We start from the raw sequence: 16,649 nt of genomic DNA on the forward strand, positions 1-16,649 counted from the left end.
AAGAAGGAATATCCCTCAGATATCTGCTTCTCATTTCTCTTCCCTTCAGAATTCCTGGGCCTTTAGTGGACATGGTTCAAAGAAATGAGAGCTCTTCATCCTACTTAAATTTCTTCTCTGTTGTGGCCTCTTGATGCTTTTTGTGTCCTAAACCATCTGCCGTAGGATTCTTGAATTTGAGTGATAATAAAACAAATAGCATGTAATTCTTTGACTCTCTGCTAATCAAGTATTTAAAGTTGACATCTATAGGGCGCCATCCCATTGCAGGGACCCTAACAGGATAGGCAAAAGCCTATTCACCAGACAGGCACAGTACTGCAGGCACAAGGCTTGGTGAGCAAAACCCAGGCTGGCCTCATTTGGTATAGAGTCCTTGTTCAGTACACAAACTGAGCAACCATACATTCTGGCCTCACACATTGGATTTTGCTCTGTTTTACAGTTGCTTTTGAACTTCGTCTGTGTAATTCTTCCCTGTGCTTTCTTTTCTTTTTTAGCTATAATACTTGGTTGAGATCATATCTCTTGAGTGCTCTGCCTTCAGGGAATTTATAATTCAATGAGGAAAATAGATTTATTCACTAATAATAGGTGAAAGTAAGGGTCTGTGAGGACAAGAATGAGTGGAGCTAAATGTGGAGGAAGGCAATTTCATGGTGCAGAGATGACCCAAGCTTCACTTTCAATTTGTGACCAGCAGTGTGACTGATGATCATTCTTGAGCGTCTGCCCAACTCCAGAATTAGACTGGACGCTCCTTAGTGGCAGAGACAAAGCCTCCTTCCTCTGCCCTCACCTGGCTCTAGGCGAGCCCTTAGCATGCAGTAGGTATGGGGGAGTCATCAGCCTGGGAGTCTTCTCCCCACAACTAAAATATTCATGGAGAGTTTGTGTCTATCTTGCACTGTAGGTTCTCAGTTGTGTTTCTGTGACACCCCTAGTTCGGAAGAACATACATCCATGTAAAAAATCCAGAAAGTTAGCCTGGAGTTTTCCCTTTAAAATAGGAAAACATAAAATTTTCCCTCCAAAGGGAAAGTTTCGTTCTTTCACAGTCAAAAATCTTGACAAATACGTGGGAATTGTTATGCATCTCATCCATCCCATTTTCTTATGTTCCCTTCCTTATAGTCTGAATTTTCAACATATTCCTCTGCCTCAGAATGCCCTAAACAGTATCACATCTCATTAAGAAGATGGAAGCCTTTTGCCAGCACAGCATTTTCATCTGTTCCCAACATGAGTAGGTCATGTACACCACTGTTGCGTCAAAGTCTTTCAAAGTAATAAATTAATTGAATTACTGCTTTGTGGCGAATGAAGAACAGCAGAAGCTTCACTGCCACGGCCGCTCCTTTCAAGTGAATACTTAAATTCCCTGGGCACGGAAAGGAATTCCCTATAAACTAGACAAATGATCCATCTCCGCATGATACATCTATTTTTATTATACCTGCAGGTAGACATTGATGTACCCGTTCTTTTTACCTTAAAGCAGAGACATTAATGAACAAGATGAAGTTATAGCTCTCAAAACGGGGTGATTTCTTACCTGAGTGACTGTCAGGTTGTACGCCACGCCGGGAGAAGAAGAGAAGGAAACAAAGAGAGAAGTGGCATGGACATATTCCAGAAAGCTCTTTTGAAAACCCAGATTTATTTTATTTTGTTCCCAGAAACCTTCTTCCCTAAACTCTACGGATTTTGGTTTCACGCACCAAAAAATTGCTCATGGTTCTTTTCCTCCTTAAAAGAAAAGTTAAAAGCTATCCTGGGTTTTGAACCACAGGTACAGATGAGCTCTGTGTTGGAATTTCAGCGGGATTTTGACACTAAGAAAAAAAATATCGGAGAAGTCATTAAATAATATGAAACAGTAAACACTTTGATAAGAAACCCAGCATGGCATTGACAAGAACATGTCTAGTCTGACCAGGCTGATATCCTTGTGGGAGTTCTGGTCAACCAAAGGAAGCCAGAGATACAATCAATCTTAAGTTTTAGCAGGGTCTTTGATTTTGCCCCACACAACACACACATCAATTAAGTGGAAAAACAAGGTCTGAACTACTCAGTTATGAGGTGAGTGGAAAAGCAGCTGGAAAGTCAGACCCAGAGAGAGGTTATCAATGGATCAGTGTCAACCCAGGGACACACAACAAATGGTGCCATGGTTCCTCCAGGGTCAACTCAGAACCTGTGGTCATTTAACATTTCTATCAGTGACCTGAAGGATTTTACAGAGAGAAGGTTCTTGTTAAACTCCAAAGGGGGTTGGGGGGAAGGCCAGATTCCTGGAAAAGGGGCAGTGAAATCCAAAACAACGGAGTAAATTGTCAAAACAATCAGCTACAACCAAAATAAAGTTTAATGGGGATAACTGTGGGGTAGTGAGGAACACATTTTGCCTGATAAAGACAAAGTCAAGTGTGTGTAAGTCTGGCCATCAAAGAATTATGTGGAATTTTCATCACAGACGCTGAGTCTTTGGGCACAAAGCTCTTCCTCTCTTATCCTTCCTCAAAATTAAAATCCACCACTGGATTCAACAATAAAAATTTTGAGGTTGTGATCAATTGTCCCTCCACCTAACAACAGTATGGGAATGGAACAAGGAAGAATAGTCCAGATGCTTTTTTTTTTTTAAACAAGTACAATATAAAGATGCAAAAAGGAGAAGCCCTGAGAGCAGATCTTTCCTCCAATACCAAACTCTTTGGGAAATCTGAAGAAAATTGATCATGAAACCATAAAAATGAGAGCATTAAAAAAAATGAAAAAGCAAAAGCTTCTGAGGTTAATCAACCTACAACAGAGCCTAGAGGAAGATTTAACCTTAAAATATGAGGAAATGTAATGTAATTATCAGTTCTTTAAACATACTGAAAATGTAGGAGTGGGAGGGGAATGGGCCACATCTATAAAAGGAAAGAGTAAAATGAAATATAAATAACAATTCTCAAAATGTGGATTTACGCACACTCTAGGGCGAGGCAAGTAAGGCACCCACCTTAGGCAGGAAATGGAACCAAAATCTCAGTATCCAGGATAAAGAGCATTTTAATGCAATATCTTAAAAAAATAAAAATCAATGACCAAAATCTTTAGTAAATGAAATATCAATGTTTTAAATAAAGAAAGGATAGGAATTACTAACTTCTCTCTTCTGTCTCAACCTCCAAGATGGCTAAGCAATGATATGGTATGGATCCAACTGCTTACGTTACTACCTATAGGTTAAAGAAAAAAAAAATCTGTCTTTGAAAGCCATAAACAACATGAATTTCCATCCAGGTATTTAAATGTTGTAAATAGAGACAGATTCTAAAGGGGCTGATTTTTTTTTAAGATTTTATTTATTTATTCATGAGAGAAACAGAGAGAGGCAGAGACATAGGCAGAGGGAGAAGCAGGTTCCCCACAGGAGCTCGATGCGGGACTCGATCTCAGGACCCTGGGAACATGCCCTGGGCTGAAGGCAGACGCTCAACCACTGAGCCACCCGGGTGCCCCTAAAGAGGCAGATTTATTAAAGCAAAAGTACATTATCAGTTTCCCGGATATCTTTTCTTTTGAGTATCTTTTCCCAGAAATTTAGCTAAATGACTGGCCCGTTGATTAGAATATTCCTAATGCAAGGATGACAAGTCATGGATTATCATATGTTCTAATTTGCTGATGAACAAAAAGGAAAAAAAAAAAGAGAGAGAGAGAAAGTGCTATCTCTATTCTCAAATCACCCCTTATACTCTAGTCTTTCCTCCCCTTTTTTTCCTTTTTATTTAATGTTAAGTTCCATATGTTTTGTTTGGATTATTTCATCTTATAAATGTCAACTTCTTCACATTACTGCCAGGAAGGACAGGTGAATTTCTCTCCAGTTTCCTGTTCCATTATTTCTTCCTGTAAGGCTATAAATAAGGGACTATTTCCCTGGAATCACTCTTGTCAAAAGCAGTAAGTAAAATAAGATCTCAGATGAATATGAAAACCAAGTCTTCCATAAAATGTGATACTATGCTGTGAGTATCTGTCTCTTAAACCTCTGATAATTCATAAAACATCAAATGATCTGCCTTCGATGTGAAATCTCAAGTGATTCCAGCATGTAAACTTGCTTAACTGCCATAAATTGAAGGGTTTTAATGGGGTTTTCACAAGTGTTAATAAATTTCAGTTTCAGCCCAGTGTATGTATCTCTCTCTCTCTCTCTCTCTCTCAATTTAGTTATGAGCCTTTACATTAAGCACATCTTTTCATGATGAGAATCATTTATACTTGCTTGATTCAAACATTCTTTAGTGGTGGAATAATTAGATATCATGTTTCTTTCATTCCTCTTTTTTTTTTTTTTCTGATTATGAACTAACCCCAGGTGGCAATAAAAGCACAGGGCAACGGGTGACACAAATATGAGAAGAGTGAGATACATTTCAATGTGCTTGAGAGTAAATGCTTTTTCAAATATGCTTCATAGAATTTTCATGAATATAGAAGGGATTCAACTGTGAGTGGCCAAGGAAAATATTGACTATACAATTAGGGGAAACAGCTAAACCTAGTTTTCCCATTACACAAATTTATTTGTATGTCCACGCACACATTTACACTAAAAAAGTTTTTTTTTGCACAAATAAATATCTGTGTTTGTGCCTATGTGCTGCAGAAATAGAGTGGCCTGGAAGAGTACAATTAATTATGAAGACATTTTGCTTACTCACGATGTCAGATCAAATCATCCAGGCATGGGGGTCTTATTTATTTGAGTTTTGCGGGGTGAATGTGCTAAATCATCAGGACTGACCGGGAGAACCACTTAGATCCTCAGGATAATATACAACCATCATTTCTCATGGATGCATGAAAATAACATCTAAACTCCAGTCTGAATGTATTATCTTTTCCAGAATGCTAATTTAGACAGAATCTAAGACACATTGGCTCAAATAGGTAAGTGGGCTGAAGGAACGACCAAACCAAGTGTCTATAATTCTCATGCTTATCCTATCATCTGGGTTTCAGGTTCAATAGAATTGAATTGAAATCCTTCCTTCCCCATGTGGCCTAGAAAATTACCTTCCTCATTCTCAGAACTCCCAGATGACAATAAAGCACGTATCTCTTTTCTTAGTAACAAAAAAAACAAAGGCTTTATGGGACAAGGGCTTGGGGGTGCAGGGTGGGGGGAATGAACTCCACAAGCACAGAGTCAAATGGTAGGAAGCTAACAGATCATAATTAGGGAATTATGTGCTATGTCTGCCTGAGAACTTAATGCTCTCTTGGGTTACATTAATAGTGGTCTAGTTTCTAGATAAGGGAGGTGATGGTTCTTATCTATTCCGCTACTCTCCAACCACTCCTGATAAATTTGCCTCATTCAGTTTATAGCGATTAACTAAATGTCTTGGGAGCAATTAGCCACCATGTCATGTCAGGCTGGATGTTAAGACTGAAGATGAGACAGGTTTATGGGATTTAAATTCTTGTAGGACTGCCACAGAAAAGAGAAAACAGATTTTTCTTTGTGACTCCGGGAGTGGTCAAGTGAATTCAGTCACTAAGTTAACTTGCGGTGTTCTTTCCATTTCTGGGATCCTGAGACTATTTCTGGGATTCTGGAACTTTAACAGATGAGGTCCTTTGCTTTCCAACCAGGTGATAATTAAGCCTCTCCAGGTATATAAGAATCCTCTTGACTTTTAAAGGTCTCCATAGAACAACATTTACTTATACATATTGATTACTTATTTATTTAAAAGTTTATATCCTTTGCTGAGATGGAGAAAAAAAAAAAACTATGGGCCACTCTTCAGGGAAAATCGGAATACACTAACATTCAGTATTTAAACTTTAGGTAAGAGGTACCATTTTTTTTTAAGTACTCATAAATAGAGCTAAGGATTTTTTTAGAAAATGTGGGAAAAACATAGGACAAATAATTTTAAGGAAGCCTGTTTCAATGACCCTAAGAAACCAGACTGTCCAAAGAGCAAATGATGAGAAGCAAGTCAAGAATGACAGCCCTTGCAAAAATTATATTGGCTGCACAAATGCAATGCTTTTGTACACTTATTGTCACACACAGAGTCAAGGCATAGAGAAATTTTGTTGGCCAAACAACAGAGGCTAAAAAAGAACAAATAAAAAACCTGAAAGAGCTTGAGAAATCCTGATTTTCACAATATATTGATTGATAAGAAATATAATTTTTAAAAATGAAAAATAGAGATCTTAAAATATGGTGTAAATGGAGTTTACTATAAAGGACAGTCGGTCTCTCATGTGAGAATGGAAACCTTCAACGAATGACACAGATACTTCTAAAGAACAAAACACACAAAAATGCAATTAAATGGCTATAAAATCAGCTTCTTTTGCACCTCAGATGGGGTTGTACATGAACGGCTAAGCCATGGCACCAAGGTTCAGTCAAAAGTCATCTTCAGGGGTTGCCAGGTGGCTCAACGGTTAAGCAACCAACTCTTGGTTTCAGCTCAAGGTTGTGAGATTGAGCTCTGCATTGAGCGTTGCACTGGGTATAGAGCCTGCTTAAGATTCTCTCCCTTCTCTCCCTCTGCCTCCCCCATCTTCTCTCTCTCTCTCTCTCTCCCTCTCTAAAAAAGAAAAAAAAAATCCTCTAAAGTATTGGCTCTCACCTTGGATAGCCTCAAGGTTATTTCAAGTGATTAGTTATTCATATACATCTTAAGATCCTATGTACAGGGACGCCTGGGTGGCTCGGTGGTTGAGCATCTGCCTTCGGCCCAGGGCCTGATACCAGGGTCCTGGGATCGAGTCCTGCATTGGGCTCCCTGTAGGGAGCCTGCTTCTCCCTCTGCCTGTGTCTCTGCCTCTCTCTGCATGTCTCTTATGAATAAATACATAAAATCTTAAAAAAAAAAAAGATTATACGTAGAATGGCTGGATAAATAGTATTTCATATAAATCCATGATTATGCGCTATTTGTATACATTATCTATATTATCTCATATAAATATATGTATATTGTTACATAAATATCTATATGTACTATAAACGAATGCATATGTCATAAGTGCCTGAATCATATTTACAGCTCTTTATATCATACATAAATATACATATATATTTTTTAAATTTTTGTACATGCTATTTTAATTATACAACATAAATTCATAGCTTTTTGCTGTGCTATTTTTTGATTCCACCGATAATAAAATATGGATACTATCATACTGGAGAAATCTTTAACTTTTTTTTTTTTTTTTTCAGGAAAAGGCTCTTCATACTGAAAAACATTGGACATCACAGTCTGTGAATTTTCCTCTCCCTCCTATAGATGGCATGTCTAAGCTCTTGAAGATACACTAAAAGCAACATTCCTAGGACATAGGAGGTTGCCAGGAAATGTTAAAGTTTTTTTTTTTTTTTTTAATTGACTGTAATGTACTTTTCTTCCTTTTGACTCTACTCCCTGACTTCTCAGGCTATTGCTAATGGCACAGGGGGGACGAACCATTTGACTGTTGGGTGAGGCAGATTCAAAACTAATCATACTTTTTAGTGATTTTTAAAAAAAGAAAGAAAGAAATTGCCAAAGGTAGGTAGGCCATACCTGAGAGGGACCTCTCAAACTTCAATCTATGAAGATAATTTTGAGAGAGAGAGAGAGAGAGAGAGAGCACGCACACAAGTGTAGGAGGTAACAGAACACCCAGAGGAAGGGGGAGGGAGAGATGTATTCTAACGTATCCGCTCCTAGGATCAACAGTCTTCATGCGCAGTGCCCAACGGAGGGACTCGATCTCACAACCCTGAGATCATAACCTGAGCCAAAATCAAGAGCCCACACTTAACCAACTGAGCCACCCAGATGCCCTTCTAGAAAGACATTTTAAAGCCCACTTTATTCCTTGGCTAAATGTGTATGGGAGTGTCTAATTAATTACGACGGGAAAGCACTTGAATTCTGGGTTTGTATTCTAATGTATCCACTCCTAGGATCAAATGATGATATTTGTTTACTGAGAAATTATAATTACAGTTCATGTTGAATTGAGGTCAACCACACACACAAAATACTGACAAGTGAAGATATTTCCCCAAAAAAGACCGTAAGATCTTCTCATATAATTTTTTTTTCAATTTTGATTCTTGATATACGTGAGTGTGTTTTGGTAAAGTTAAATATTTTTGTTATTGGATTAGAGATTTTTCAGATCATATAGGAAAACAAATTTTTCCTGACACTGATTTTTAGTGTCTAGAGCATTCTTATGGATACAGAATTAGAGGAGAGATTTAGCTCATACCCACTGAGTTGCATACAGTCAGTGAGTTCTAGCCATTACTACTGATAAAAATCCTTTTCTCCTCTATGAAACAGCTGTGCACGTGATTGAAAAATATATTATATATCACCAACATATTTTATTTTAAATATGACATATAAGGACTTTCTCCAAATGTTTAATGTCCATTAAAATTCCCCTACCTATCTAGTATTACACACAGAGAATGACTTCGGAAAAGTAAATCCTTTTGAAACTAATATGTGTAACTAAATGACATGGTTCATTGCAAGGTCACGGAGTCCAACTTATTTTATGTTGACTGAACATAAGTTGGCAAAGCAGACAACTTTGAAAAAAATATACGTGTGGTCTATTTTAAAATAATTGCTAGTATAGCAGCCTGTGCCACATATTTATTACATGGATCTGGCTGTAAAGTAGAATAAATGATGTGCTCAAAAAAAAGTTCTCTGTAGTAAATATAACCGTAATACAGGTGACAATTTTGCCTCAGATTTCAAGGGCTATTTATATAGACATGGTATTTTGATTGCTAATTTTAAAAAGTGGATCTCAAGTCTTTAATTTTGTTTAAAGATTTTATTTATTTATTTATAAGAGACACACAGAGAGAAGCAGAGACATAGGCAGAGGGAGAAGCAGGCTCTTCACAAGCATCCCCATGCGGGATTTGATTCCCAGACTCTGGCATCATGACCTGAAATGAAGGCAGATGCTCAACTGCTGAGCTACTCAGGCATCCCACAAGTCTTCAATTTTAAATATACTCTGTTGATATAGAAGGAGTTGCCTGTTGTTTGACCAGAACTTTTGAAGGCACTGGTTCAAACTCAGTTCTTAACTACCAATAATACAGAGGTAATAATATGCCACATACCTATATTCAATTTATCACATTGCTTCTTCAGAGGTATATCACATCAGTGGGTTTGTTTGAAAAGTTAAATGGATTAAAGCAATGCCCACATTTAAAATAACATCAAAAAATTATCAAAAGACGTGAATTTGAAGCTAAGCTCCACTTCATCTCAAGTATATATGGTGGTAAAAGAATTTCATCTTAGAATCAGCGGACGTATTTTTGAAACTCAACAACTAAAATTTTTCTCAAGAACTTTTTGCTCAAAGGTTAAATGTGGAAAATAATACATTAAAGATAATAAAAAAATAAATGAGATATATATGAAAATACTTAGCAAAATATTTTTTAAAGTATCCACCACTTAACAAGTGCCTGTCCTTCCACTAACTGGTAAAATGACGATGAAAAAGTCACTTAACTTCAATGAGTCTCAATTTTATTATCTGGAAAATAAAGCAATTGGGCTCTGTGATGTCTAATATTCTATGATGTTAATGGGAGATAAAATTCTCCAAATGCAAAGAATATAAATATGCACGAAATTTCTGTATAATCAATTGAATGAGTATCTGTTATTTTTTTAACATTGGAAGATGGTGACCTTCTTCTAATCTCTGTTCATCTGGAATCCTATTTATCTTGACTCTTTCAAGATTAATTTACAATCAAGACCAGATGGCTTGAGGCCACCCATTTTCATATCCAGAACTGATTGTCTAATTATCAAAATCTTCAACAAAAAAATCTTGGTTGGGTTTGCAGGGTCCGTAATTATGCACATGAAATATAAAGGACAAACAAAAAATATGATTCAATTTAAAACTGATATTTAAATATCATCTAGGATAGCAAAATGTTGCATGGCACAATGGCAAGGCATAATGCTAACTTTGTCACTTAATCTCCTTAACCTTGGCAAATGACTTAACCTCTTGGAATCTTCATTTCCTCATCTCTACAATGGAGATCTTGGATTAAATGAGCCTCGGGGTCTCATTCAGCCACTTTGCTTATAACTGAATGTGCAGATCATAAAATCACACTCACATACAGAGAAACCTGCTTTTTTCAGCTGAGAATCTTCATAAACTATCCAGTTATGTGAAATCCCAGAAAAGATAGCATCTACTTCCAAAGAAATTGAATTTTGTAGTTAGAATCAGACCATGGGTGCTAGTCAGGATATCAATAAGGTAAATTTCTAGAACATGATGCCTGGTCTCTCTCTCCCAGACTTGGTAATAAGATCTTATCTTTTGTCCTGTCTCTTCCTCCTCTTTCATGTGTCAAGAATATGTGGCAAAAGTTTCACTTGCAATTAAGAAGAGTATTTGTATTGGAAAATATTCCTTGATCTGAAGATGACGAAGAATGAACGTGAGCTAACATTGGTGAGGTCTCGCTATGTGCAAGGCACGATTTGCGATACACGGCATTTAGTATGACATACTGTTATTACAAACTAATTATTAAACGTTGTTAATCACTACAACAACTCTGTAGGGAAACTATTACTAATCCCCCATTATTACAGGAGAGGAAATGACTTCTGGAAGTTCATAACTTGCACAAGGCCACACGGCTAGTGTTAGGAACACATTGTGAATCCCATCTGTCCAGTTCTTGCTACATCACCTTTTGGTCTCAGAAATGAAGTTACTGGAAACCTCAGAAATTAAATTTGTGCTACAAAAATAAGAGTTGTGGGCATTTTGTTAATCACTTGGCATTAAATGAAATGCTTTCAATTTCAAGCCAAATTAAAAAGATTACAGAATATTTGTAAACCACACTTTTCTAAATTATGATATGTAGAGAGGGCAGTGGATCTCTCCATATCCACTACAGATAATGTTTTCTAAGAATAGCTAGTGATACGCTCTAGTATTAAAGACGAAACATAAACTCTATGCACTAATACATATAGCATGCATGGAAAAACACTGGAAAAATGTACCAAAAAAGGTAAAATCATTGAACAAATATCAAATGCCTGTTTTGTTTCAGATACTGTGCTAGGTACTGGAAATATAGTGTGAAAAGGCAAATATTGTTGCTACCCACATGGCACCTATGGTGTACTAATTAAGCTGTCATCTCTGGGTAATGCGATTACAAATGATTTTTTTGTCTTTTTCTCATTTTCTAAATAATCTATAATATGAATATAATTGGGAAAATATTATAAAATCATCTTTTATCTTTTATGGTTGTGTATAGGACAATTATTGATTTCTTCCTAACTTCTTTGTGCTACACTACAGTTAACAGAATTTGTGTGTTTTTTTCTTAAGTCAATTATTTTAGAGAACATCTGTACTGCAATGTTATATAGATCTGTAGCTATTTCATTGTGGAAAAAAATCACAGAAAATATATTAGAAATGATTTACATCAAAATGTTTTCAAATGAATGTTTCTAAAAAGAAAAACTCTCATTTTTTTATGCATCCTACATTTTATAAATGAATAAACTTCAGATCCACTGATTTCTCAACCTCATTATTTACCTCCAATTTTCATTTTTTGTCTCCCTACTTCATGTTATATTTTTATTAAATTTATACAGCTAGTCATTCTCCAACATATCCCCAACTTTTTCTCAAAATATTTCATTATTCATTCAATTCATCAATTTATTTGTGTCCTACTGATCTGTGTTCTTGTATGTACTTTCACTCTCAACATAATGTATGTTAAAGATTTCTTTAAATATATTTGACTCTTCTTGTAGATCATGATCTTCCTAGGATAGTCTAGTTCTTTTACTTTTACTTAATTGTTTCTAGATAAACTTGCTTTATTTTATTTCTAAAAACCTCAATTTAAAAATCATATATGAACCAACTTATGTTTGAACTGGTAGTTACTTGATGACATCTCAGGGACATTAATGGCATTTTTTTCCCTCTGATTACTATAAATCAGTATGTAAATGTAAATTTCCAATATTTCATTTTAAAGAAAAATACTTAGGGCACCTGGGTGGCTCAGCGGTTGAGCATCTACCTTTGGCTCAGGTTGTGATCCAGGGGTCCTGGGATAAAGTCCTGCAGGGAGCCTGCTTCTCCCTCTGCCTATGTCTCTGTCTCTCTCTCTGGGTCTCTCATGTGGAAATACATAAATAATATCTTATAAAAAAGAAAAGAAAAATATTTACATAAATTGATAGGATAAATACCTTAATTAATGACCTCTTTAGGCAGTATCAGATTTTTATAAGTGTTTTCAAAATTAAATGTATTTGGAAGTAATTTTTAATTACATATTTTCTTTTTTTTATCACACAAATGCAAATGCATGTCGTAAAATGTCAAATAATGCTACATGGAGTATAATGAAAAACAGCAGTCTTTAGCTCAACTCTCAAGTCTTTTTCAACAGAGGCAACAAATTCAACTTTCCGAGATGATTTTCTTTCTACTTTCATATTTCTTAATAATTCATAATAATTGCCATTCCTTGATTTGTCAATGTTAGACATTTATCCATTGTCTTCTTATACTAGAAAATGCAGATTTAACATTGAGTGTCACTATTTCCTCTTTCCATCTTCCTCATATTTTGTCATCACATTTTTGTTGAATGAAAATTATATTAATATTTTAACTACCATGTAAATATTGTTCATTGCTGACCCAGATAGTATAACAGGGTTACATCTCTTTTTATTCCTTTGGGAACTAATAACTAAGTGTAATCTAGATAAACATTTGGAGAAAAAAAGTTTCTTAACTCTAAAAGTATAAGAGACAAACATACATGGAAATCTTCATGACTTTGGATTAGGCAATGTGTTCTTAGCTATGAAGCAAAAAGCATAAGCAACAAAGGAAAAATAGATCAACTGAACTCCAAAATTAAAAACTTTTGTGCTTCCAAGGACATCATCAAAAAAGTGAAGATAGTCCAAGAAATGAAAGAGTATATTTGCAAATCCTATTTCTGATAAATGAATTGTTCAGAATACATAAAAAAGCCTTACAATTCAACAATAAGAAGAAAAAAAAAACAATTTAAAAAAAAATGGAGGGATCCCTGGGTGGCTCAGCGGTTTGGCACCTGCCTTTGGCCCAGGGTGCGATCCCGGAGACCCAGGATCGAATCCCACGTCGGGCTCCCAGTGCATGGAGCCTGCTTCTCCCTCTGCCTGTGTCTCTGCCTCTCTCTCTCTCTCTCTCTCTCTCTGTGTGTGTGTGTGTGTGTGTGTGTGACTATCATAAATAAATAATTTTTTTTAAAAAATGGATAAATGATTTGAATAGACATTTTCCAAAGAATATATACAAATAGCCAAAAAGTACACAAAATTTGCTCAACTGTTCAATGTAACTAATCTTTACTGAAATGCAAATCAAAACCACAATGAAATAGCACTTCACACCCACTGAAGTGGTTATTTTTATTTATTTTTAATTTTTTTTAATTTAAATTCAATTTAATTACTGTATAGTGTATTATTAGTTTCGGGGGTAGAATTTAGTGATTGATCGGTTGCATGTAACACCCAGTGCTCATTATATCAAGTGCCGTCCTTAATACCCAGTTACCCCATCTCCCCACCCCTGTTTCCTCCAGCAACCCTCAGGTTGTTTCCTAGAGTTAAGAGTCTCTTATGGTTTGTCTCTCTCTCTCTGATTTCATCTTATTTTATTTTTTCCTCCCTTCCCCTATGTTCACCTGTTTTGTTTCTTAAATTCCACATATGAGTGAAATCATATGACAGTTGTCATTCTCTGATTTTGCTTATCATAATACCTTCTAGATCCATCTACATCATTGCAAATGGTAACATCTCATTTTTTGGTGGCTGAGTAATCCATTGTATATAGATACCACATCTTTATCCATTCACCTGTTGATGGACATCTGGGCTCTTTCCATAGTTTGACTATTGTGGATAGTGCTGTTATAAACATTGGGGTGCAGGTGCCCCTTTGGATCACTATGTTTGTATCTTTGGGGTAAATATTTAGCAATTGCTGAGTGGTAGGGTAGCTCTATTTTTAACTTTTTAAGGAATTTCCATATTATTTTCTAGAGTAGATGCACCAGCTTGAATTACCACCAGCAGTGTAAGAGGGTTCCCTTTTCTCCGTATCTCACCAACATCTGTGATTCCTTGATTTGTTCACTTTAGCCATTCTGACTGGGGTGAGATGGTATTTCATTGTGGTTTTGATATGTATTTCCCGGATGCCAAGTGATGTTGAGCAGTGTTTCATGTGACTGTTGCCATTTGTATGTCTTCTTTAGAGAAATGTCTGTTCATGCCCTCTGCCTATTTCTTGACTGGATTATTTGTTTTTTGGTGTTGAGTTGGATAAGTTCTTTATAGACTCGGATACCAGCCTTTATTTAATAAGACAATTGCAAATATCTTCTCCCATTCAATAGGTTGTCTTTTGGTTTTGTCAACTGCTTCCTTTGCTGTGCAAAAGCTTTTCATCTTGATGAAGTCCCCATAGTTCATTTATGCTTTTGTTTTCCTTGCTTTTGGAGACATGTCTAGCAAGAAGTTGCTGCAGCCTGGTTATAATTTTTTAAACGGACAATAACAGCTGCATATGTACATGCTGCTGATGAAAATATAAAATGGTACAGCCACTTTGGGAAACAATTTAGCAATTTCTCAAAGAATTAAACATAGAGCTATCATATGCCTTAACAAGTCTACCTCCAGGTATATAGCCAAAAGAATTAAAAACATATGCCTGCATAAAAGCTTACACCTAAATATTCACAGTAACATTACTCATAATAATCAAAAGTATAAAAAACAAAAGTCCCTCATTAATGAATAGATGAGTGTGTGTGGTATAGCTATACAATGGAGTACTATTTGGCAAAGAAAAGGAAAGAAGTACAGACACCCGCTACTACATATGAACCTTGAAAACATTAGACTCAGAGAAGGAAGAGAGACTAAAATGCTTTTTATGCCCCACATTGTATGATTCTATTTCTGTGAAATGTCCAGAATCAGTAAATCCATAGGGACAGAAAGTAGATTAATAGTTGTCAGAAGCAGAAGAAAAGAGGACAAGGAGTGGCTGTTAAAGGAAACAGGATTTCCTTTTGGAGTGATGAAAATGTTCTGTGATTTGATACTGGAGATGCCTGTGCAACTCTGTGAATCTACTAAAAGCCACTTAAGTGTACGTTTAAAACAACAAAAATCATGTCCCTTTAAAAAAAATTACTTAAGGTGCACCTGGGTGGCTCAGTCAGTCAAGTGTCTGATTCTTGATTTTGGCTCAGGCCATGATCTCAGGGTCTTGAGATTGAGCCCCACATGGATTTCTCTCTCCCTCTTCCTCAGCTACTCCCCCTGCTTGTGCTGTTTTTCTCTCAAATAAATAAGTGGGTTTTTTAAATTACTTAATTTCTTTTTTTTTAATGTATCTATTTTAAGTTTTCCCAAACTTCGTTATTGAATTTTAAAACCTCTCTTAATATTGTTTCCCACATGGTCAAACATCCAGGATTATACAAGTTTGGTTTGGTTTGGTTTCTGGAGCTTTTCTTCCTGGGATTCTCTGATGTTCTCCAATTTGGAATGATTCCTCTTAAGGTTCATGTAAAACTACTAATCTATATTTCACTTACCATCTTTTCTGTGTTTGGTCCTGTTGCTATGTTCCTTTTCCTCAATCTACTGCCTCTTTATATGTTGGAGCATGTTCTTCAGCCACTTTCCAAAATCACCTGACTCTTTTTTTGAAGGCTTTGAATATCTTATGTCTTTATATTGATATGTTAGTTGAGTATAGAATTTTAAGTCAAATATCACTTAGAGCAATTGGGCGATATTCTACTTCTAGCTTCTAGTGCTGCTATTATTGAGAGTCAAAGCTACTCTTATCCTCATTTTTTTGTATGTAATCTTCCCTGTCCACCCTGGACGTAGAAGTCTAAGTATTCTTATGATCTGTGTTCTAAAAGCATACAAAAGCATGACTTGTTTACAGGTCTTTTTCATTAATTGTGTTGGGCTCTCAGTGGACCCCTTTAACATAGACACTCGTGGACAGCCCCTGTGGTTCAGCGGTTTAGCGCCGCCTTCAGCCTAGGACCTGATCTTGGAGTCCTGGGATCGAGTCCCACGTCAGGCTCCCTGCATGGAGCCTGCTTCTCCCTCTGCCTGTGTCTCTGCCTCTCTCTCTCTCTCTCTCTCTCATTAATAAATAAATTTTTAAAAAATCTTTAAAAAACATAGACACTCATAACTTTCAATTCTTGAAAATTGTCTTGTATTATTTTTAAAATAATTTCTCCTCCCTGCTCCCATTTTATTTCTTTTCTCTCAAATTCCCCTTAATTGGATATTTGAGTCTCTCAATAAAAGTTCTAATTTTCTTATCTTTTCTCTCTTTTTTCTTTACTTCAAGCATTTTGTTCTACTTTCTTTGAGAGATTTATTTAAGTTTGTCTTCCAAGTCTCCTACCAATGTTTTAAATTGCCTGCTGTCACTTTTTAGTTTCT

The sequence above is a fragment of the Canis lupus genome, chromosome 37 (assembly GCF_003254725.2).
Source record: "Canis lupus dingo isolate Sandy chromosome 37, ASM325472v2, whole genome shotgun sequence".
Lineage (NCBI taxonomy): Eukaryota > Metazoa > Chordata > Mammalia > Carnivora > Canidae > Canis > Canis lupus.